At 39.7% G+C, this 23,933-nt stretch overlaps 1 protein-coding gene across 1 annotated transcript in view; it reads right to left on the bottom strand.

Annotated features, from left to right (window-relative positions):
• LOC122809687 (von Willebrand factor A domain-containing protein 5A-like) overlaps window positions 1-23,933 on the bottom strand; it is a 1,458,063-nt gene that overhangs the window by 637,124 nt on the left and 797,006 nt on the right. The gene's annotated exons all lie outside the window — the stretch shown is intronic.

Below are 23,933 nucleotides of genomic sequence, written 5' to 3'. Positions count from 1 at the left end.
CTTCTGATGGTGTGTGCATCACTGGGCAGCACATGTAGTCACCATGACTGTTAGGATCATCCTGGGTGGCAGTGGAGACTCTTCAGCTAAGTCCCACTGGGCTGCTTTCCAGGATATGCATGGTTTCACGGGTGCCACAATGATGCCTTCAGTCTCTCTTCAAAAGGCCACCAGCAAAAAGAAAGAGTCTAGGCACATCTTTCTCCAATGCAATGTGGCCTTTCAGCCTCCCTCCACTCAGGTACATTAAATGTATGAAGGTGAGGGCAGCAATTAGTAAGTTACTTCCATCCCTGATCCCTTAGGTCCATTGCTGAATGGGCACATGTAAAGAAAAAAGGCAGAGGTAAGGCAAACTGCTGACACTGAAGGAGGTCTTGAGACAGTAGTGGTATCAGCAGTCTGAGTGGGCAGCCAGCACAGGTATCGGACAGATCAGTTGACCTTGCATGCGACTGAAGTCCCATGCCTGTTCTAGGTTCATTAGTGGAGGTCCTTGGAACCAAAGGCAATAACAGCAACAATGCCAACAAGCACACGACCAGAGCTATCACCAGGAACCGGATAGTTTGTAGAAAACTCTGCTTTAATTAAATGTAACTTCACAAATAAATGTGCACGAAAAATAATTAAAAACCACAAAATACAGTCAAGCGCTTTCGCCCGGGCTCTCCCAGGCTTTATCAAGACAGTGTTATGCTCAATGTGCATTCAATTTATACTTTCATCACTTCAATAGCCAATTATACAATTAATTATTTAGAGCAATCTCATTAATATGTAGTTCTCTGTTATTTAAAGGTACATAATTATTATTAACAACAGTTACAGAAACAGAACATGGAAAATACAGCAGCAGCAGCAAAACAACCTGTAAAAAACTTCCTAAATATTTTTTGCCATCATTACTTTTTATATCTTTTATTTTGTATGTATTTTATAGCATTTCATAACATTGTATTATATTATAAGGGTCCCACTGTGTCTAATTAAAAACTATTTCTGAAAATTCTTGCTGAAATCCCATTATGTTAAAATACGATGAATACTAATATTAGATCATATTAATTTAAACATAAATATAAATATAATTATAAATATAAATATTCTTATGTGTGAAATATTCAGCTTTAAAAACTCCTAACTCCTGAGTGGGCAGCCAGCACAGGTATCGGACAGATCAGTTGACCTTGCATGCGACTGAAGTCCCATGCCTGTTCTAGGTTCATTAGTGGAGGTCCTTACCTTGCTTTTTCTCTTTACATATACCCATTCAGCAGTATATTGGCTACACCGAGAATGTGTATATTTACAATGATATCTGTCTACATGGTAAAACAACTGGGTCTGAATGCTGTGCACATGTACAGATATCAGTTTTTTAGGACTAATGGTTATGGAAATTATGATTTTTTTTTCATATTTTGGTAATTAACTTCACAAGGTAGCATCTGAATGTGCTAAGTAATACCTCATTTGGAAGACAGTATTCATAGTTCCAACATGGTAGAAGAAATGTTCATATATGTTATACACATGTACAGATACGGTTAGGGAAATTATGATTTTTTTCATATTTTGGTAAATAATTTTGCAAGGGAGCATCTGAATGTGTTAAGTAATACCTCATTTTGAAGACAGTATTGATAGTACCTACATGGTAAAATAATTTTGCCTGTATGTTGTACACATGCACAGATATCAAAGTTTGTTTCGGATTTAGGTTATGGAAATTATATTTTTTTTCATATCTTGGTAAATAACTTTGCAAAGGAGCATCTGAATATGCTAAGTAATACCCCATTTTAAATACAGTATTGATAGATCCAACATGTTAAAAGAACTGTGCCTGTATGTTTTACACATGTGCAGATATCAATGTTTGTTTCAGACATAGGTTATGGAAATTATGATATTTTTTCATAATTTGGTAAATAACTTTACAAGGAGCATAGCAGTGTGCCAAGCAATACCTCATTTGAAGACAGTGTTACTCCTTACAACATGGTAAAAGAACTGTGTCTGTGCACTGTACACATGTACAGATATCACAGTTTGTTTAGTCTTGTAGGATTATGAAAATTATACATTTCCAATACTTCTCATTATTATGCCCATATTTTTCCAAGGAAGCATGGTGATGGCACAAATAATGCATCATTTTGAAGCTGATATTGAGATGTACAACTTCTACACTATGTAGCCTCTGTCTGTTACAGGTGATGAGATATTATGTTTTTGTATTTATCAATTATGCAAAATATTATATTAATCATATTTCCGTGAATATCTCTGTAAAGGAGCATTACACAGTAATGGTTAAGGTATCATTTTAAAGCTGACATTCATACAAATTAAATACATGTTATATGGGTCTACATGGTACACTGACCAAGATATTGTGCTTTGCTTTTCCAAAAAAGTAAAAAATATGCACAATATCAGCATTCCCTGCCAAATATTTAATAATGACTTTGATACACACTATCAACATTTATACTGTCGGAAAGAAAGGTCAGTGTCTGCTAAACAACTTTTGCATTTACATTTTTAGTCTAGCTCTTATAGTTAAAGATTTATGAACATTTATTTTCTGTATGGTATTAGAAATGGATTTTCTGAAAATGAGCTCAGGCTGCACTGTTGTTCCTGTGGTGGAATTAAGCAAGCAGCTTTTCCTGACCTGCTCTGGAGTGAATGAGTTAAGTGTACCTGATATGGTTGTTCTGTTTGTGAGGAAGGTGATTTATTAAACTTGAAGAAAGCACTAACATACAAAAACAGTTTGGTTCCTTTTTTTGCCTCTTTTTCTTTTGTTTTATTAAGTGGTTTGTCAGTTTTTCTTTGGAGTTTGAGGCTGTGAGGTATGCTACAAATATGTGACATCTCCTGCAAATACGGTCCTGTGTTGACTACCGTGATGCACTGCAGTAAACACCATCACAAGTGAACATGCAGATATTGCCATATGGCTGAGTGTCAAAGTTGTGTGCATGGTCACATGTATGACCATAACATATCTGGGGTACTAGTGAGACACAACATGAAAATCCCATACTTACTGGCTTCAGGCTGCTGTCACATGCACAGACCAGAGGTACCTATGTAGTTGTGGGGGAGAGGTATTGACAGCAGATTCACATTTGACATTGGTATAAGATGAATGCTATGTTTCTGCACAGGTACAGTACACACTATGATATTACAAATATTAAACTGAGAAATAAACCCGATCTGATGTATATGTCAGGGTACATGACATGGCAACAGACAACAATAATAAATGATCGTATAACTTATGACTGTAAATAGCCAAAAATGAGTAAGACATTTAAAATAAGAAAGTAGTATCAAGCGCTTTCATCTCTAACCATTCAGAGACTTTAACTGTCTTACTCATTTTGGCCATTTACAGTCATAATGAATATAATCATGTATTATTCTTGACTGGGGCTGTGTCCAATACCCAGAGGTGTATTTCAACACTATGGTATGACACAATTTGCTGTCCTTCAATGTATATGTGCATTTGTGTGCATTACTAAACCCCACCCACTAATCCAGTTAGCACTTACATATGCATCTGGAAACTCTATGGTACACAGTTTAACAGCTACCTAATTACATTGTTGTGCACTTTGGCCTTACATAGATGCTCCACACCTGCTGCTTGGGTGCCACTCACCTCCACAACTGGTGTTTCCCATGTTTGAGGTTGTGTGGGGGCTACCCCAAGGTTGGCAAGGAGCTCCTCTGTTGCCATAAGTGGGGCCTGTGTGGCCTAACCCCCCACCAGTAGTGGTACGGTCCCTTGCAACTGCAGCAGCCCTTTTCTGGGCTCTACATATCAAGTCAGTCACTCTGTGCCTGACCTGCTTGTAAGTTCATCCATGGTGGCCAAAGATGTTCACTCTGTGGACTAGCTCATCCCACAGGGCAGTCTGCTCCCACAAATTTTGCTGCCTACTGCCAAAAAGGATGGAATACTGTGCAATCATGGCCTCTATGATGGCCACTGTCTCCTCAGAAGTGTAACATGGTTGCCTTTGCATGGCACCTGGAAGACAAACAGGGAAACACATCACAGGACCTCTGACATTGCCTAGGGTTGTTTACAGAGCCAGCACATGAATATTGCCTATCATTAACCACCACCTACATACACATCATACCCCTGTACCTAGCAGCACTGTATGAACATGCACTGTGCTACTGGTCCTGATGTGTCATGTTCCCCCCAGTGAGAGCCAGTACATTGCATAAACCCCCATTCATCATTCACATTTGTGTAGAGGGTTGACAGTGGCCATGTTCCTCATGGATGGGGTGTCAATGGTGCTCAGGCTTTGCTTGCATACAGTGTGTAATGGAGCTGGAAGCATATGTCTGGGTTCACGTAGGATGCAGAAAGGACTGTTTTCAAGCCCCTAGGGGACCTGCTTTTGTTAAGTTTGATTAGGCAGTCTGCACTTGATCCATGATGATGACGGGGAGGGTTGCATGTGCTGTGCATATCCACCTATACTGATGGTGAGCCAGGGTGGTGATGTTTGCCCTATACCTGTCTGCAGTAGGTTGGCTGTGGCTATGGTGTGTGTATGTGGTGTGATCAACCACTATTACAGGGTGGGTTGTGTTGTTGCATCTGAAACTGCATACATATGTGAAGATGGCCTTGTGACTGCCCTTAGTGGATGTGTCCAATTTGTAGTCATAGTTAGCCTTACAGTACACCACCTGTGATCTAATATGCTTGCACAGACAAAGGTTGACATGCTGCCCAGTTGGTGTCTGCTCCTGATTTGCCCTGTACAGCCAATATAGCATCCCATTATGTGCTTAATGCATTGCTGCTGTCCAACAAAGGGGATCACTCTAGATTGGTGAAGACAGGTCTCACAAGTAAGGTCTTGCTGAAGCCATACAGCTATGTGGGTGGTCATATATCTGTTTGTAGTAGGCTTGGACACAAAATCATAACACAGTTGGACACCTCTCCAATTTCAACATGATACTTATGCCTATTCTAGTACCTATGTCTGTGGCAGGGCAATGCAACAACCATTAGCTGTAGAAGTGTAACTCTGTTGGATGCACAGAAACTAAGATTACACACGTGTACAACATGTACAGCTTATTTACCTGATAGTTTGCATCCCATGTCAGTCATTATGAGGCAGCCAGGTACACCTACCCAAACATACATATGCACAGGTAATACCTGCTATACATTTCAGTTCTATGTCAGTATGGCACACTATAATTACAATCTTGCTGCCCAGTCATTCCTGTCAACCTGTTAAGGCAGGACATCTGGAGGATGCCGCACATACATGTTGAGCTCTGGGCCATGATTAGTCTCACATTCTTCATATTGCTGTAACACACATATGTCATTTGATAGTACAGTAGCCATTGCATTCACAAGCATAACCTGGAAGGTGTCCGACGCTGATATGGCAGGCAGAGAGGATAAAGGCTAGGAGTGTGGTAGCAATGGTAGGAACTTTTAATGTTGCGAGTATAACTGGTATGGGGTCAGAGCTAACTGATATGATGGATAGAGGAAAGGTGGATATATTGTGTGTGCCAGGGACCAGATGTAAGGGTGGGTACAGCTGTGTGTATCAGAGTTGGGTACAAAATACTTAGGTACAACTGTTTAAACTAATGGCGAGTGTGGGGGAGAGGTGAAGAAGAGAGTACAGGCAGGATGCAGTTAGTGTAGAAAAGTGTCAGGGGTGATTTATGACAGGTGATTATCATTAAGAGTGACAGGGAATGTCTACAAGCGGGTAGTGAGACAAGGTATGTTATATGGGTTGTAGAATGTGGCACTGAGAAAAAGACAGGAGCCAGAGCTGGATGTAGCAGAGTTAATGATTTTAAGATTTGCACTGGGTGTGACAAGGGTGGACAGGATTAGGAATATGTATGTTAGGGGGTCAGGCCAGGTTGGACAGCTTGGGGACAAAGCCAGAGAGTGGCAGTATTATGTTGGTGTGGACATGTGAAGAGGAGCTATGCTTAGCATATTTGGGAAAGGGTGAGGCTGCCATTTAAAAGTAAAAGAGGAAGGCCTAGGATAAGGTGTATGGATGTGGTGATAGTGGACATGCAGGTGGTTGGTGTGACAGAGCAAGATTCAGGGGAGTGGAAGACATGGAGACAGCTGATCTGCTGTGGTGACCCCTAACAGAACAGTCGACAGAAAGAAGAGGTGATGTTGAAATGTCAGTGCTCAGAGGTTGCAAATTATTTGCCAGACATAACACAACACTTTGAGTAAATAACTACACATATGAGGCACCGATATGGTCAGTGTGCATAACACTGGACAGGTGAATGGTAGGAGCTCAGTATATCACATGCAGGTCAACACACACAGCTGCAACGGTATTTCACTATGCAGATACCCTGTATAGGTCCCACACATTTCTGATACAAACATGTATATCATAGTTGTATTCATGTGTAACATATGGATATGTGTGACATCCCAGTAGCTGGCCTAGCAGTGTCACAGTTAGTATTGTTCAACACACTCCACTAGTAGTCATATGTGAAGCACCCTTTCCTGGAGTGACTCAGGGGCATTAGCTGTATTCCATGTCAATGCATACAGACACAGATGCTATGACCATAGGTTCTGATCAGCAATATCTCAATACAGCAATTCTTGTTGAGACATATATGTTAAACTTCTTATTTCCCATTACTACATACGCCCTACTGCAGTCCATTACATGCTTACTTGTTTGACATACTTTTCTCTCTCTTTCTCTCTCTCTCTCTCTCTAATGGTCATGCAGCTAATGGCCTGTGCACCAATTGGAGTCCCCAACTTGATAACTGCATGTAGGACAGGTGTGGTATCATTACAATAACCAATTGCATGGAAACACACTCCTATAACTGAGTACTTCATTTGGGCGTTGCCCCTTTAACTTGCCTGTGAGGAGAAATTCATGGAGGCGTGTGACAAACAGTGTCACAAAGGGTATTTGGAAATGCCTCTTACAACACACACTGTGGGGACAGCCCAACAAACTGAGGGAGAATGTTCCAGACATAGGGACAGAATGTAAGTATTGCTGTAATACATTTGAGGTAATGCTAGTTTGATAGAGGGTCTGTGTGGATATGGATGTTCTGTGTGATTTTAAGTCTGACAGTGTTATGTGGTTGACATAACTCTCAACTGTAGGGTTATCCGCAGACTGACCAAAGTTTTGACTCTTATATTTGGTGTGTTACACATTTTTTTGTCTTTGGAAGTTCAGTAGAATACTCTGAGGATTGCAGTCAGTAAAGGGTAACGTCCATTTGTGTTTCTGACTTCATATCACTCAAAACAGATATGCTACAACAACCCTGTTGCACCAGCAACTTTCTCAGTTTATAACAACAATATGTCAATAATTCCCCTGTGTATGGGCCTCTGCCACCCAAGTATGTCAGGCTTTGTCCAGATGACATGCAGTAAGAGGTGGATAGGTAAGGTATATCATTATTTAGTGAATTCATTCTTGATATCATCCCAGTGATGTATCAGACTGCCAGACATGTTATGTGTAAGAGGCCTTATATATGAGGATAGAGCCTGGACATTCTGTGAGACTCTGTACAGTTGGGAGGTCTGTGCATTTCTAGCAATTGTTGACAGACTGTCAGGATTGTGTACCAATGTATTGTGAATATGTTATTTGGCCAGTGTAGGGAGGGGGGGGGGGTTGATGTAAGTGTTATGGTTTCTTTTTCATCTAACTTTGCATGCTGCTCCTGTTTCTGGTGCTCTATCAACTGTTATATGTTTGTAGGGGTAGAGTGAGACATGTCCCGTACTACGGTCAGGCGTCATACTACACTGTGAATTGGGCCAGTATATGTAGGGGTAGGGTGTGAGGGTCTATATTAAAACACCGGACATTCAAAAGTTTGAGTGGTCTAATATCAAACCCTATGAATTGGAAATTTAAAACATCGAACATTCAGAACAGATAATTTTTTCCTAGGGAAAAAATTTGCTGTTCCAAAACACATACACACAACAAAAGCACACCAAACAAACAGCAATACACACACATACACCTAAACTCTTACACCTAACTCTACACTAAACTATACATACACCACTAACTATCCACTTACCTTAACTCTAACCCTAAGGTTTATCACTATCGCACAGTCACCTCACCCGCGCCCTAACCCTAACTCACCTACCCACCCTAACCCTCACATCCACACAATCGCACACTTACCTGACCCGTACCCTAACCCTAACTCACCTAATCTGCCCTAACCCTCACGTCCACACAATCGTACAATTACCTGAACCTGACCCGTAACTTTCTACCACAGTGCTGAAAATACCGAAGCAACAGAAATGGACAACTGAATTCTTTCCCTAGGAAAAAAATTTGGTTTTCTGTTTCTTCAATATTTTCAGCGTTTGCTGAAAACGGGTCAATATTAGAACACTCGAAATTTTGAACATTCGGTGTTCTAATATAGACCCGGGTGTAAGTGTCAAATATGCCGCTGGTTTTGTTCACACAGTCCCTATACTGTACTCTTAATTTGGCTTACAAATATGTGACTCTGACTGTGGTGGGATTGGTTGTGGGTGTGCACTTTCACACTGGTGTCTGCTTTTCAGTGCTGTTACATCCCTGTACTGCTTGATACCTTTACAAATAAATGTGTAATTCCCCATAGCAATTTTGGGATATTGTTGTGTCAGTTTGGCTGTAGTTTAGATAGTGCTTGGTGACATGGCTAGCAGTCAGTGTAGTTTCCCTACTGTGATGTTATGTCCAGATATTTGTGGGATGTACTGTTGCCTGGCCCCATACGTGTTGTGTATTTCTGACACAGCAGTGGGATGTTGTGGTGACTTATTTCACTGACTTGTGGGAAGTAATTGATTTTTGGACTTGTGCTTTATCAGTCAATATACATTTGAACAGAAAGGAGGGTGGTACTGCAGCAACTGTGTCAGCTTTTCTACTCCGGTATTTGAGATATGTCCCTATTTTCATAGCTTATACCCTCCACTTTGTCAGCCTTGGTCCAGATTTGTTGCACCAATGGGTTCTGAGCATACCTCTCAACTGGCCTGATTATCTCAGAATGTCCAGGCTTATTGGTCATATTTCTGGTCTGTTCCGCATAGTCCTTCATTTTATTTCTCTGTTACATCAGTGTGATGACGTCAGGATTTCTGTCAGTAGGCACTGACATACATCACATTTTCTGTACTGACATCCTTCAGAACATGTATGCTAAAACAAACCCTGGTACTCTAGCAACATTCTGCATTTATAAGAGCAATCCAAATTGTTGCTTGCTACAGATCCCTCACCATGCCCCAGGATTCCCACTACTCATTTCTTAATACACTGGAAAATATTAGGGTACAACCTAACACCCTAATAATGGGTGATTTCAACTACCCCACCGTTAACTGGGAAAACTACTCATGTACCAACTCGTGTGCTCAACGTTTTCTGGAATTCATAAATTCCAATGCCTTGGATAAACTTATCCACACCCACACTAGGGGCAGCAATATCCTAGACCTGGTTATTATCAACATGGGCAACCAGTGTACCACACCAGACATCAATTCCTCGTTGGTCAGATCCAACCACAAGCTAATCAGCCTAAACATCCACATCCCCCCACCCCCATTAGAAAAAACACTGTAAAAAAATTCTCCAAAGCCAACTTCACGCTTCTTAAGACAAAAGTGGCAAACTTCATGACACCCATGCTGACGGACAATAGAGGTATGACTGCTGAATCCTACACAAATGCACTTTATAAGCACTTACACGAGTGCATGGATCGTGCAATCCCTAACAGAACCAAGATGCTATCCTCCAAAAAAAGGAAGCAAATCTGGTGGTCCCCTGCCATAAACAAACTCTACAACAGAAGAAAGAAACTATCGCAAAAAGAGTAAAATCCCATGATTGGAGAAACTCCCTGGTCAGCCATAGTAAGAAGCTGAGATCCCCCATAAAATCCTCCAAAGCTAGTTATGAAAACAAAATCACCACTTACTCTAAAGACAGCCACAAAGCATTCTATAGCTATGTCAAGAATCTCAATGGCAACACTCAGATCTGCTCTGAGTTACAGCACAATGGCACTAAGTATACAGAACCAACTGATATTGCCAACATCCTGGCAGATAGGTTCAGTGCTAATTTTACCCCCCTCTCATCCCCTAATGGGCCCATCTCTATACCAGAAGAATGCAAAGTTCCTGTAATCACAGCTGTACAGGTAAAAAACACACTCTCCAAAGCCAAGAACACAGCATCCATGGGACCTGACAACATCCCAGGCTGTGTTCTACATGAACTACAGAACGAACTGGCACCCCACCTAAGTACCACGTTCAGTCATAGCCTCACCTCAGGCTATGTGCCCACTGAATGGCACACAGTGATGGTTATCCCACTCCACAAAGGGGGAGCCAAACTGGACCCCGGAAACTACCACCCTATTAGCCTGACGAGTCTGGTCTGCAAGGCTATGGAATGTATCATCATGGAACTTACAAACAATGACACTGGTAATCTCCAAACTCAGGATCCCACCCAGTTTGGGTTTGTAAAAGGCAGATCATGTCTCCTAAACCTGATAGACTTCTTTGAAGCAGTCACCAAAGCCGTAGATGAGGGTAAGGTGGTTCACACAGCCTATCTAGATCTTGTCAAGGCTTTTGACACCATCCCCCACTCTGGAATTATAGATAAACTCACTAAACTAGGTATAAATCCCTATATCACAAGATGGGTTGCCAACTGGCTCACTGAAAGAACCCAAACTGTGAAAGTAGCAGACTCCAAATCCAACTTCAGACCAGTGACAAGTGGAGTACCACAGGGTTCAGTTCGGGGTCCTCTCCTGTTTGGTATCTACTTCTCTGATGTACAGGCTAACACAGAAGGTCTTTGGCTAATGAAGTTCACAGATGACTGCAAACTAGGAGCCATAATCAAAACTCCAAAAGACGTGGACATCCTACAAAAGGGCCTCGCTGAGACAGATGCCTGGTGTCAAAGCCATGGCCTCAAGCTCAATGTCAAAAAGTGCATTGTCATCCTTTTTGGTGGTAAAAACTCTGTACCCATGAACTACCACATAGGCGGTAGTCTACTTAACAAAAGTGTGATAGGAGACCTTTGGATGCAGGTGGACAGTAGTCTCTCCTTTGATAATCACATCGCCACAGTAGTCAATAAATCCTTCCTCGTGGCACACCTCATCACAAAAGGTTTCTCATCCAGGAAACAAGAGGTCATTGTTCCCCTCTACTCGTCACTCATTAGCCTCATTATACAGTACAACACCCCTTTTGGTATGTACCTCACAAGACATCTACAACAACTGGAAAGGCCGCAGAAATACCTCACAAAGTGGATGACCGGCCTCAAACAGATGCCCTATGCAGACCGTCTCAAAAAACTGCAGCTTTACTCCGTCGCATATCGCCTACTCAGAGGCGATCTCTGCCTAACACACAAAGCTATGTCAAACCCAGAGCTTTTGGACATGCTCCACTTAAAGAAATCCCAACCCCAATGAGCTACACTCTCTAGGGACCTAAACCTTGTCACCACAATAAACAGAACATGCTGGAGGGATAGATTCCTGTCCCAGAGACTTCCCATACTCTGGAACAAACTGCCTATCTCTATCAAACAAAGCTCCTCATTAGCACTCTTCAAGAACAATCTTGATGATTGGAAGGGAGATAGCAAATTTGCCCCAGGATCACTTCTATGGCTCTGCTCGACAGTGGCACAGGAAAATAATTTTCTTGGGTGGCGAAAGCCAGGGTACCTTTTGGCTAGGCTTATATAGGCCCTAGGGCGAATAGCCTAGCACCTACCTATGGACCTATGAACCAATATTTACAGTATGTCCCTAGTTTTGGTCCAATGTCCCCCCATTTTCACAGCCATTGGCAAGCATTCTTGCAGTAAGAGATTGAGAAGTATGTTGCTGCTGTATGACTCCACTTATGAGCATATATATATATATATATATATATACACTTTACATGTATATATTTTACATGTATGTCTCTATAAAGAGTTGTATATATTTTCTCATATTTCCCTCACCATATATATCTTATAGGATCTAGGACTCTTGAAAGAAAGTGCTTTTAACCGAACCTAAAATGGCCGAACACACTTTACTGAAAGTGCTTTTCACAGAAAAAGCACCTTCGCTAAAGTGTGCAAAAAATTTGAAATAATATTTAAAAAAAGAACAGAACTCACATTTACACAGGGGGCAAGTCCCCTGCACCCTCCATAACCAACTACTTTTATATTCTCACTCCGATATTGCACTACTGTGGGAAAAAGGGAATATTCCCTTATCCCCACTGTGCTATGATCTCAGCAACATCCATTTCTCTACATTTTCACTTTTTTTTAGCACACTGTCACAAAAGTGCTTTTTTGGTGAAAAACACTTTCATGAAAGTGTGCTCGGCCGTATCACTTTTGGTGAAACAGTAGTTCGGTAGACAGTACGGATCCCATCTTATATGTTTATATTTATATATAACAACATTACTGCTTCCACAGTGTTTTCCACTGCTATTCAGTACCTGTACTTAATGATATATTTCCTACAGCAACAGGAATTTACACATCTCAGATGGTGTAGCTGTATATTGCTCTGACTATGGTGTACAGGGTCCTGGGTTCAAACCTTTGCACAGCTGATTATTTCTTTGCTGGGCAGAACAGTGGCTGATGCAGACAGGGTGAGTAAGGCAGTTTTAAGCACTTGTAAGTGGGTTTGCGCAATGGTAAGCAATGCCAACACACTGTTAAATGGGAAAATGCTTAATCTATAGGCATCGCTTAGCATCATGCAAACTCGCTTACTCCCGCTTACCTCTATGCTAATTTCTTTAAAAGAAAAGAAAAAAAGGGGTGATAGGAAAGTGGTGATAATAGGGTCATGCAGAGGGAAAAACAATATGAAAGATAGCTAAGGATGTGCAGGACGAGAGTAGGCAAGGTCCATAGCCGTCCATTTCTTCTACAGCAACAGCTGTGCACATCTACAAATTTTGGAGGTAAATTTGGACACTCAATCCCCTGAAAGAGGGGTGAGGACAACAGTAATGTTTTGTCAAGCCAATTGGACCAGATTACATGTGTTCAGTGGACACATGTGCAGAATGGACAGCTATGTATGGGGCTTAATTCTTTTTTGGGAACAGAATGCCCTTGTTTTTTCTTTTTTTTTTGAGGTGAGAGTGGGATGTTGGGTAAGGATAGTAGGTATATTTGGGGAGGTAAGTTAAGTAGAAAGACAGAAAAGACAGACAAGACAACAGACAGGGGCGGTATATTACACATGTGGGAGGTAAACACCTTGGACATGGCGGGTGGTTGGGAAGCGGATGCCCACGAGGCCCCAAATGGATACAGTGGGACTGAGGTCCCCACCCATGAGCAGTTACCACAGCACCTTCATGGCCCCAAAGGTTGCTGTGCTGTGGGCTGAGCAAGAGGGGCAGACTGACCCTCAAGATGTGCCACACGGCCCTCAAGTTGGCATAGCTGATCTCCAAACTCATTTTGAATCTCGCTATGCACCAATCCTCGGATCTGACTATGGTTGTCAGTGCACTGTCCGCGCCCACTCCCAGGGGGGATGGGCCACATCCCCTGAGGCAGTTCCACCCAGAGGTGTTGCAGGGCCAGCAGACGAGGAGGTGCGAGGTTGGGTCCCAGACATGCTAGTGCCTGGTGCCACAGCCAGATGAGGTGGGACTGGCAGATCCGCTGGGATCGGCCTTCCCAGATGTGCTATGGTGTTGAGGTTTTACAACATATGTTGGTTAGTCATGAACAACACATTTCAGGATTAGTTATAACAGCATGCATGGGTGTTCCCATTAACCCAAAACAACAGATTTGAAACAGTTGCATAGTAAACAGAACACATGCCTATATGGAACAACAGTGGGCATTATAACAGCATGCAATGCAGGTTGCATTGATAGCAACAGGACACCAATGATAGTATTTGAACAGGGAACATTAATAATCAAACATTTAAATATTTGTAGAATAATAGGACACATGTCCCAACAGTAGGTTTGGCGAAAACATACCTGTTGATTTATGTGTTTAGATTATTGGCACAGATAGGGTGGGGGAGAGTGAGAGATGTCAATTAACAACTGTATAGGCTTCAATTGCTCACAACTTTAATGATTATTGCTCTACTCATTACTGTCCAGGCATCACCTCACTTTACATCAACCTATGGCCTTGGGTTGGGCAGTGTACACAGTGTATAATTACAGCCTTCTTACAGCTAATTTACACCTTTTCTTACCTGGCAGACCTGTGGATGGCATTTCTGTTAACAATACCTGACTGTTTCTACCCATATTCCCATAGTCACGGTTACATATGTGCACTCATACTGTGTGTGTGTGTGTGCTACTGCCATACTCTGCCTTGATTTCTATTGGTCACCCTGGATGTTGGCGGCAGTGACTGCTAGCCGTGAAAGCGTGACACTTGAGGGACATTTCTTGGAGGAGACTACTTGGTGCATGTACTTATCTTGTTGTCATTTGCAACCTTGGGGTTGGATAGTATAATTACAGCCTTCTTACAGCTAATGTATACCTTTTCTTACCTGGCAGACCTGTGAAGGACATTTCTATTATCAATACCTGACACATATTCACATATTCTTGGGTGAGATTATGCATGCAGCTTAATACCATTCCTGGGATTCAAACCATGCCTGTTTACGCAAAAAGGTACAACAAGGTTGTGTTTCATCACAATGAGCTATATGCTGTTTCTTTCAGGACTGTTTTCTGCCTAATACTCTCTTGTTTGGACAATCTGCCTTGTAATTCTGACATTCATGCATGGCAGATAGTTCTTATACTGTATAATCATACTTTGACATATTGCAGTATGGAAAACAATTGGTCAACACAATATTACTATTCAGGGATCAGATCTTGATGCATGGAACATTTCTTATAGTTAATCTGTTTTACAACTCCACAATCTTTGTCAGATGAGCCTCAGTTAATTAATGCTGTCAGAGCCATAGTTGCTGTGCAGAACCTGTAAACACTTAGATTCATACTACCACATACCAAAGTAAACACAACAGTCTGGGGTTTTCAGTTTTATTGACAGGTACTGACACTTTTATTGATATATATCATGTACATCACTATTACTCTGCTAATGTCTGCTTTATTCAGTACAAACAATGCACATTTCTAACTACTGGCAGGTGACATTCTACTCCTTTCTATTTATTTGCCCTGACTACTGCAACCTAGATTTGTACTCACCAACCTTGTGACGCAGCCTTAGCAGCTGCTGGCATGGGCATCTACATTCGTAGCCCTCTTATTGGCAGCTGTACAGGATATAGAGAAGCATTTATGCATACCTATCCATCTCATACTTATGCTGGACTTTGATACACAATAATTGATACTGATACTTCCACACTGCTGGGACATTCCGTGCTCGAGCATCTTGGATCCACTGATTCAAGAGCTCCCTCTTCCTATGCTTGAGGTCAGCATGATGCTGCCGGACCTGCTCACTAGTCCAAAGGATGTCAGTAGCACTGGTGAGATCACATGCGAGATGGTCCCAGGCTTCCACTTTGTACTGTGAGCCCTGGTACTGGCCCTGCAGCAGTCTCTCTTCATGGTCTTTCACAAGGAGTCCAACCATGACTCTGGACTCCTGAATACACCAGCGCTGCACCCGAAAGCAAGATCCCTCGCCAACTCTTGCCAAGGTGCCTGCAATGATCAGCTACAACTGGTTACGGGCTATATTCCCACCTACGGGGTTTAAATAGGGCAGATTTTCCACCCTTTGCCATGATTGGCCGATTTTGAATATGCTGAGATTAGCTAAGCGGCACGCAAACCCACTTAGCTATGATAAACATTGCTTACAGGGTTAGGTGCTAAGCACTGCTTACCAGTGCACAAATCCACTGAGGTATGCTAATTATTGCTAAGCATTTAAATTTAAGCAATGCTTACACTGGCTAAGCATAGCTGAGCACAGTTTGGTGTTGTTCAGCTTTCATGTTATGGACTATCAGGATTGTGGGGTTGATTCTGCATTAATGACATATTATGATATGTATATGTTTACTTTCCATGACATCCCCCTATATGCTTTCCTTACATTATATTCTTGTGTGACTATACTGTATGGGACACGTGTTTATATGGGGGTTTCACATCTTTACTTCGCTGACACCTCACATTTGGATCTGCTACACTACCCTGGTTAACAAATATGTATTATTTGCTACATATTTATAAAAAATAATTTTTAGTGCTGCTCTCACATTTATAAATGAATGAACTGCATTGGGGCTTGAACTGTGAATGACTGCATGCACGGTGAAAGCTCTGACCACTAAGCTACCTCACTTTGGAATTTTGGCTCCATATTTCTATTTACCTCCTTCGGATGTTTAAGCTATGCTGCACACAGCTGCGTGATGTGCACACCCACTCAGCTATGCTTAAACTTTAGTGGGGATGGAAAAAAAATATTTGTTTTATTTTCCTTAATTTAGGGATATGCACATAGCTAACAGTCATACCTCTCCACCTCTTATTCCATAAAATCTGAACACAGCCTTACATGACGGGGGGACAACAAGGGACAGATTTTAAATATTGCTCTTACAAACTTTGAAAGTTGATAGAATAATAGGTTTTGCATTAGCATGACGTATTTGAAGGATGTTGAGTCTTACACTCAAATGTTTGCCATTATTTAATTACTTTGAGCTTCAGCTCTTTGCCAGGACAGTAGCAGGAACACACCTAACATATGAGGCACAAATTTGGACATTCTGCGAATATCTGCTCAGTTGTCCATAGACACGGTTTTTGTTTACAAAGTGCTGTACGGCACTTCCTGAGTCCAGTGGATGTATTTACTGTACGAGCACTGCTCGGACTTGCCCCCTGCACTTGTTCATGGATCATGTCAATGCAGGTTATACAGCAGCATGCCTTCATGAATATGCAAGGCACGCTGCTGTGCTGCATGGGCACGGTCCACTCCATGCAAGAATAGACTTATTCTTGCACAGAGGTTTATTGAATCCCAGGGAATGTCTTTCTTCTCTCTATTGGAAACAAACACTCTTTTGCCATATACACTAATTTCCCCAAATGCTGAATGCATTAAATACAGCCCTTTCATGATAGCCAAACTAAACTTTTTCCATACATTTGCTATAATTTTTGATGCCTAATATGTCTTACTGTCATTTTTGGCATCCATTCCTTTTCTTCATATGAAATGCCTAATACTGAATTTTATTTATTCTAAGATATACCCCCAGTTTCTCCACTTCTCCATATCAATTATTTCTTTACTCAGACATAATCCTAAATATGCTCAACATCTTTTACAACTGCATTACTTCTTCTTCTCATATTTTACTGTTAACTGTCAGTATAACTAAATCATCCATATAACTTACTACCAACAAAAGTTCTACTCATTTTTTTATTATACCCTCCAACAGTTTCCTAGTTACATGTAGCATATTTGCCTTTCCAACTAAACTAAACAGTTCTCCACTCATTGGGCACTTCTTTACATTTCTATTTTTTTTCAATTATCAAACCATTTTCCAGTATCTTAAACACTGTCATGTTCCATCCTACTCCATATACCTCTAAACCTTCCTATATATTATCACATTCTTTTAATGCATCACAACCTACATTATCAAATGTTTTTAATATATCACTAGCTACAGCCTTCCTTTCTATTAACCTTTTTTTATACAACCAGTGTTTATTTGGCTACATTTAACATATTCTTCCCATCCCCTAACTTTTTCCAAAAACATCCTCAAGCAATATTTTCTCCCAAGGCAAATCTTTTTTCTATTATTTTCACTGTAATTTCATAATGCTTATCATCTAACCCCATTTCTCCATTTCTACATTTTATATCTTTCTCCTTTTTCATTATACCTAAACATACCCCCTATCCATTAAATTGACTTATTCATCAGTTTATAAAACTCATACTTTAACACATCTGTAACTGATACACTTTGTACTGCAGCATCTTATTACATCTACTTCCAGTATTTCTTTCTCTAACATATTCTTCATATCCTCAACTATTCTTTGCACAATCCTGTTATGTTTTTGCCTCCACCTTCTTTTTACCATACACTTTACCAACCTTTGCTTACATTATTATACCAGAAATTATTTTGGTCTTTTCCTTCACACTAACAAACTCACTCACCTCAACTGCTAACATTAGACCAAACATTTTTATTACTCTTTTACCTAATTATGGTATCTCCTCTTCCTTCTTACTTTTCAATATATTTGTTTTATAAGTACCATATTTATAGTTACCTCACACACTTCATATAACTCCTTTTCCTTTCTTATATTTTGTAGATTTCTTTCACCTACTGCCTACTTAAATTTATTTACTTTTCTGATATACATAAATATATATTGGAGTTAGAGATGGTTAGTTGAATGAAGGTGGAGAAATATGTGTGACAGAAGGTGCCAGTCATATCGAAGGAAGATTGTCTATAACCAAGATAGAAGGGGAAGTGACACCAGGTGGGTGACTATGTTTTTGTTTTCATTTTTGTACTTATGGCATTTGGTCATCTTCCAGAAATGGAAAATATGAACACTAGTCTCTGAGGGTGACTGAAAGTCAATTAAAGACAATATAATGCTTGTGTTCTTCCTGCATTACTGTGAAATCTAAATATTAATAACAGTGCTCTGTGAACATCTACACTGACATTTACTGCATGCATAGACGATATTATTTTAGTATGACTAAACTGTGGAATTGATGATTCTTACTGGGTCCCCAAGAGGAAGATAAGGAGGACACTTCCATATGAGGGCAAACAAAAGTTATGGATAGTGTATTTGTATTCCTTGTTTGCTTTAATAGTTGTTAATGTTGTTCAGTGAACACTTATGTTGGAACTTGATGGGTTGGTGAACATAATTATCATAATTATTTCTACACTGATAGAAAATGTTATAGTGCATACAGTTTCTCTTTTTGTTTTTAGTGCATTTAAGTACATGAAGACACTATTAAGAGTCTTGTTTATAGTAATAAGTACATAGGTTGCAGTACCTGTTGGTTCTTCAAAGGGGGGGGGCAACTGTTCTTTTACCTGGACTATAGCAGTTGCAATATATACCTATATATATAAATATCTACATGATCATTTTATGGTTGCTATGGCTGCAATGGTGTGGTTAAGGGATGAGGTGTCATAAAACATTAAGAGCTTGCTTCCTGGGAAATGGAGATGAGGAAAGAAACTAGGCTGGCTTAAATCTGTAACTAGAGAAGACCAGAGATGAAAATAATGAAGGGGGTTGGAGGGAGTGAGATTGGATAAAGGCTGTGTTTAGAGTGAGAATTATGGGGTATGTGAGTAGGTCGCATAGGATGTCGAAAAGGACTGAATAAATTCAACTGGAAATAAGAAAGCTGTACAGTAGACATGAGAGGTAGGGTGTCAGCTGGAAGAAGAGAATGTAAATGTTAATGGAGAAGTTAAATAATCAAGAAGAAGAATTGCAACTAGATGTAGAAATGAGCAAAAACAGAGCATTGAACTAGTTGAAAGAAAAAGCTAATTTCATACTTTTTAAATTTCTCCAAGTCTTTTGAGTTTCAAATACCATGATGGAAATGGACCCCATTCCTAAGTCAAAGTATGATTAAAGTTCATGAAATTAGTATTGTTTCAATCTTTGATGTCAGACAGGAGTGCTGTTTGCAGCACCCTGTACCCAGTAATGACTCCTTCTGCAATTCGTATGGAGTTATATGTATTGTAACATATCTAAATATGATTGTAGATTATTTTTTATAAGATCCATTGCTCCTATTACTATAGGGACTATCTGGGGATCCTTCTTCCACATTGCTCTCATTTCTGCCTGAAAATCATGATATTTTATAACTTTATGTCTCTCTGTACAGAAGACACTACAGTCACTGGGTGTGGCAATTTCAATGATCAATACTACTTTTGTCTTCTTTTCATGGACCACTATATCTGGTTTTCTAGCATCTGTCTTTTGAATTGTTGGTAATGGATGATCACATGTAATGTAAACTTCATTTCCTATGATGCTTTACAGTTCACATTTCCAGTGTTTTCAGCCACTTCAATTCCATAATGTTTGCACAATCTCCAGTGTAACAATCTTGCCACATTATTATGCCTTTCAGTATACAGTCCTTCTGCCATTAATATGTCACAACCAGCAATGAGGTGTGCAACTGTTTCCAGTTTGGTTTTACAAAACATACATTTGTCTGTTTCTCCCACATGTTCAATGGACTTTGTAAACCAACGTGTATGTAGTCCACTATCTTGGGCTGCCAATACTAACTCTTGGTTTGAATTCACCTCTCCTTAACCATTCCTGCATTCATTCCTGATCAACATGAGGTTCTTCCAGAAGTTTTTTATACTTGCAACTATATTTATGCATACACTTATTGCCTTCTTATCTGGTCCTTCACCGTATATTATTTGTTTTGGTTTTTTTTTGGCACATTGAGTTGCTGCCTGATTTTTATCTACTTCTGCTTTGATTTCCATTCCTGCTTGATGCCAATATGCTTTGAATAGATTAAGCAGAGAAGTCATCTTAGATTTAGTCTCCTCATGTTTTCAAAACTTTCACTACATTTGGGTCTTGTGAGGTCAGCAGATATGTGTGGAGTCCCACGATTGCAGATCTATATATGTAAGCACTTTCAAGGAGGCCCATCCTTCCTTCAGAATGAGGAATGTATAATCTAGGTATGCACTGACTTTTATAAATCAATTGGTGAGCAGGAAGCATCCTTCTTGTTTTCCTATCTAATCTATCCAACTCATTTTGGGGCCAATCAATCACTCCAAAACTGTAAGTTAGAAGAGGAAGAGCAAATTGGTTTATAGCTTGGATTTTGTTCCTAGATGTCAATGCTGTTCTCAGGATTAATTTAAGTCTTCTAATGTACTCCTTACTAAGTTTTATTCACATGTTCATGTTTTATTGTTGATCCTTCATCAGTTCCTAAGTATTTATATACTCCCTCTTGCTCATGTTCTTTTATATCCCATTTTTGTCCCAAACTGATGTTTTCCTGGTGCTGCAGTTTTCCTGCTTTAAAGGTTGCTTTTGCACATTTATCAAGACCAAATGACATTCTTATATCATCTGAAAAAGTTGTGACCACTAGTAGTTATGCTTACATTCCTTGTCTGATGAGCTATACAGTTTTAAATCATCGACAAAGAAAATTCTTTACTGTTTGTTGTTTTCTAGGAGCCAAATTATAGCCATGGCCTAAGCTATTAAGTAAACAGCTTAATGGATTAAGGGCAAGACAGAATAGCAGCGGTGATGAAGAGTCACACTGGAATATCCCCTTTGAATTTTTATCCCTTGAATAATAATCTGTCCTTTATCATGGCTTAATTGCAAAGTGGTCTGCCACTGTTTCATGGTCATTGTAATGTAGTCAATTAGTGTAGGGTGTATATTATACATTTTAAGCACTCTTTTATCCATGAATGTGGGATACTATCAAATGCTTTTTTATTGTCAGTCCATGCCATACTTAGATTCTTCCCCTTTTTACAGTTCTCCACTATGACTTTATTTAACAACAAATGATCCTTTGTTCCATATGACTTTCTTTTATTGCCCTTTTGTTCTACACCCATAATTGAGTTTTCTTCTAAATGACTATAAAATCTTTCAGTATCAATTCCAGGAGGCAAGTTATTGGTCTATAGTTTTTAGGGTTGCTTGCAGGTTCACTCTTAAGTAATAGGATTGTTTTTCCTGTTGTTAGCCAGGCTGTTGTCTGTTCAGGGTGTACATGTAAATAGTTCTTACTCATAGCTAAATCTTCATGCAGAGATGTTAATACGTTTAACCAGAAGTTAGGTACTGCATCTGGGCCTGGTGTTTTCTAATTGGAGGCATTTTTTTCTTAACTTTGTTTTAATCTTTCTGGCTGTTACTTCATCCCATTTCATATCCTGTACCTTTACACTTCTTATTCTTTCTTTTACTTCTATCCATTTATCATCTTTGTTATGTTTCACAGGATCTTCATGAATACTTCTCCAAAATATATCTGTTTCGTCTTTTATTGGTAGTCTTTCAATTTCTTTTACCTCGTTTCCCAACTCTTTATAAAACTTTTTTGGGTCATCAATAAATTGCTTATTTTGTACTTTTCCTTTATATTTATCTGTGTATCTTCTAAGTTTTTCTACCTGTGCTGATACTTTTAGCTTGTTATTTGCAATAGTGCATGATAGATTTTGGTCTGTTCTAATACTGCACATTGCTTTTACGATGTCTATCTTTCTTAGTATATTTGTTGATCTGTTCCCTCTTCTATATTCTTCTAACCGTGACACTTTTTGTGTTAATGTCTTTATAGTTTTCTTTATGCGATACTTCCATGGTAGAATTTGATTTTTCCCTTCCTTTCCCTCACTACCTTGTGTTCTTGCAGTAGGACTTTATCAGTTTTGAATTTAGCTGCACAGTAATATATCCTGTTTACTTCTGTTACATCGCATGGATCTCTATGAACAGTTTTAATTACTGCGTTCATTTGTTTTATCAAACTTCTAACTTTTTAGGTTTTATTGACCTTCTGCAGTCTATTTCTTTTACTGATCTTAATATGTCTATATATCTCTATAAAATCAAGCAACTCTTCTCTTAGCTCTTTGTCTTCTAAATTGAGGACACATTTTTTATTTTTCATTTCCTGCGGGCATTCTACAGAAGGTTGTATAGCATCTTCCTGTGGCACATTCTCTTCCATTTCATCCTGTGCCATCCGTTGCTCTGTCATATGGGAACATACTGGCCTATCACTCCTCAACATTGACTGCATCAGAATTTCCACAGTTTCCTGTTCTTACCCTTGCTGTCCAGCTTCAAGTGAATCTTTATACTGGTTTCCTGTGGAAGACTCCAAAATGTCTTCATATGGCACCTGACCAATTGCTTCCCGTTCCACTGGTTTCCCCTTAATTTGTATATCCATTGCTCTTTCCTGTTGTGGTGCTTTCTGAATTAGATTTTCTACACTGAATCCTTCACTTCCCAAGTACTCCATAACCTCAGTTTCTATTTCTTTAACTTCTCCATTACTATCTCCTTTTCTACTTTTCCTCTTTCTCTCTTAGTTTTTGTATTGTAAAGTTTTCCATGCCCAGATTCCTTTGCTTGTATTTCTCTTTGAATATCTTTGGTGCTGCTCTTTTTGTATTGGTTAGTTTTGCTTTCTCTTCTGCAAAATATTACACCATATTAAATCTATTTTTCTTTCCCATGTTCATATTTCTTCTTCATATATCTCCTGATCTTCCTGCTTCTCCTTACTTTGTGGACTCACCCCATCTTGCTGTGATGTAACCTGAGTTAGGCCTTCTACATCAAATCCTTCACTTTGCAAGTACTACTTCACCTTCTATTTTTTTAACTTCTGCTTTACTAATCTTTGTTCCTACAGTTCCTCTTTGTGATATTATTTTCTTTATTGTGAAATTTTCCATATCTGGATGCCTTTGCCCATATTTCTCTTCAAATATCTTTGGGGCTGCTTTCTTTATATTGATTAATTTGGCTTTCATCTTTGCATGAATATTGCACCATATGTCAAATTTATTTTTTATACTTTTCAAAAATCTCTAGGTTTTGTTGTTTATATTTTTGCACTTCCGCAGATGCTTCTTTATCTAAACAGATCAAAGTTTCTTGGTCGACGTACTTTTTTTCACAAATCTATTGTATTACT

The sequence above is a fragment of the Protopterus annectens genome, chromosome 8.part0, assembly GCF_019279795.1.
Source record: "Protopterus annectens isolate FY-2018-M chromosome 8.part0, PAN1.0, whole genome shotgun sequence".
In the NCBI taxonomy this organism is placed as follows: domain Eukaryota; kingdom Metazoa; phylum Chordata; order Ceratodontiformes; family Protopteridae; genus Protopterus; species Protopterus annectens.
Note: the sequence above shows the minus strand (reverse complement) of the source record. Positions and strands in the feature narration are given on the sequence as shown.